We start from the raw sequence: 2,760 nt of genomic DNA, 5'->3' as shown, positions 1-2,760 counted from the left end.
AACCAGAGGCTCTGGTTGAAAAACAATATGAAAGGGATTTAGAAAGAAAATGGTTAAGACTTGCTTGTAAAGAATCTTAAGCCAGAGGCTCTGGTCTTTAGAACCAGAGGCTCTGGTCTTTAGAACCAGAGGCTCTGGTCTTTAGAACCAGAGGCTCTGGTTGTAAGGAAAATTATATATAGCAAGTAAAGGTGGGAACCAGAGACTCTGGTTGGTTAAGGAGAAAGAAATGATGAGAGAATGCAAGAATCCAAGGATTGAGACATTGATATCTCAATATGTTGGAACCAGAGGTGCTTGTCTTTATAACCAGAGTCTCTGGGTGGGAGAAAGAAAGGACTTGGTTAAAATTTCAAGTCTTTGCTTTGAACCAGAGGGGTTCTGGTTACCAATAGAACCAGAGGGGCTCTGGTTACCATAGTAAGTTAATCCTAACAATCCTCTAATTTGAGTCATTTTCGTCTAGATTGTTAGGATTAACTTACTACGGACTATTTCTTTTAGCACCACCTAGAGAGAGATCTATCCATTGTTGTTTTTCTTGAGAATTTTTTATGAAGCTTATTTTAATTCATTTCTTTGCTTTGGTTTCGTTTTCCAAAAAATCCCAGAATCATTAACGAATTTCTGCAGCTTGTAATGCCTATAACTTGTTTGTAGAAATTCCCAAATGAATTTGACTGCTTTTTTCAGAAAGTATTTTGAAGACTATTGGGATTCGGATGATACGAACAATTAGTGTTTTGCTGCAACTTGAGATCACTAGATACTTCAACTATTGTATTTCTGATGGTTCATGCTCATTGCTTTGATATCATGAAGCATTGTTTGCTTCTGCTTTTGAAAAATCCCAGAAGTTTTTGAATGAATTTCTGCAACTTACAATTCCAAAGCAATGTTTGAAATTACCAAACCAAATTAAGGATTTAATAGTTGTATGATTGTTAGAATCGTATTAGTCATGGTAGAGAAAAGACATCACATGTTAAAATCACACATCGCCTTGTATCAAGATGCTAGATATTCTTGAAGAGAAACAGTCGATTGCGTGCCAGAAGGAATATCTCTTTTGCCCAAGAACACATCATAATTGTGATTTGAAATAAAAGGTGAGCCCGTGCACCATGCCTCCTTGGTTTTTTTTTTTTTTTTACAAATGAGTGTTCAGGCGAGCTTGCGCACACCTCGACTGATCTCATAGGGCCCTAAAGATAACAGCCGGGAAAATTCCCAATGCCTCTAAGATACTCGAATGGTGATCTATACAGGGAAGAGCCCCAAGGCGTAGCCTTTATTTTCCAGTTGAGTCGACTCTCAAGGTTTTGCCTCCTTGGCTTTCAGAGGGTCTTTGTATGCAATCTTCCTTATATTTTGTAACTAGGCTGTTTTTGTGACAAAGGCGTAACCTTTCCGTTTATAAAGAGATATTTAAAAGTTTCATGAATAGTTGCATAATGTTTATGTGGATTTTACTCTTCAAGGACAGTTTTGCTATTATTCATGAACAACTTGATTGGCACCCATGAAAGTGCACATTGCTGATCAGTAAGCCTTTTAATAACCCATGGTATATGGCTAGAGTCTCTTGAATTGATGCTTACATGGTGTGTATGTGTGTGTGTGTGTGTGTGTTTCAACCATTACAAAAAAAGTAAATCTTTTAGATGATTATTGGAACATGATCTAGTATTGTAGAAATTCAACACTTAGGTAACTGTTGTGACTTGATCTCCGGACTTGTCCTTGATCATGGGAGATTGCTGCAAGCGGGTACTATTCTGTTTTTGGTGTAGTTTATGAGCATATTCTTGAATTCCCTTGACCTCTTTTCACCTGATATATATCCCTGATTCATCTTACCTCATAGAACTTGTATCTTTAAATCTTCAATTACGGTAATATTCGACAAAGAATACGCTTATTAAGAGAATGGAACTCGTTGGCAGTCCTACAAATCAGAAGATGACGATCAAAGTATGACTGTTCCACTTGCCAGCGAAGAAGTTACCCATATAGAAAGGGTAGAGCAATGGGAAGAAAAGGTATTGGAAGCAAACAGAAATGGGAAGATGGTTTGTTGTTTCAATTCTTGATTCTTCTAAAAAATCTAAGGGGGTGTTTGGTTCGCTTTAAGGAATGAAAATAGAATTGGTAATTAAAATAGGTAGAATGGGAATCATTATTTTCATTCCATTCTATTATATTATTAGAGATTTCTTAAAATTAACTACAAATAAAAAAAAATAAAAAAGAAACTTGATAGCCACCTAATCCATCGCATCATATTATCTTTCCGATGCACGTCTTGGTAGACGAGAAGGAATGAGAGGCAGAATTAAAAGAAAAAGTTTCTATTCCCTCCAAATTGAGGAGGAATGGTTTTTAACCAAATCTATTATAATGATTGATTAATTTTTCATTCCATTTTCATTCCTTAATTGAACAAAACATAATCAATGATTAGCGTTTCCATTCATCTAAACTATTATATTAAAGCATTTGATAAAAACTCTTAAAAACCGTTTTAATGCATGAAGTACTGTTTATTGATGCATATTACTTAAAATTCAAGATTACAAGTAAGTTGTGCATAAGTACAACTTATTAAAGCTTCATATTTGAATTCGTGTAACTAACTGCCGATAAACATAATCAAATATAAGATAAACATCTCATTTTAAATATAAAAAATCTAAAATATAATTAGGATAATCATTGAGTTTTAACAAAATACTTAATTATTATCTTTATAAAAATTAT

This window comes from Cynara cardunculus (assembly GCF_001531365.2).
Source record: "Cynara cardunculus var. scolymus isolate 2C chromosome LG 13, CcrdV1, whole genome shotgun sequence".
In the NCBI taxonomy this organism is placed as follows: Eukaryota; Viridiplantae; Streptophyta; class Magnoliopsida; order Asterales; family Asteraceae; genus Cynara; species Cynara cardunculus.
Note: the sequence above shows the minus strand (reverse complement) of the source record.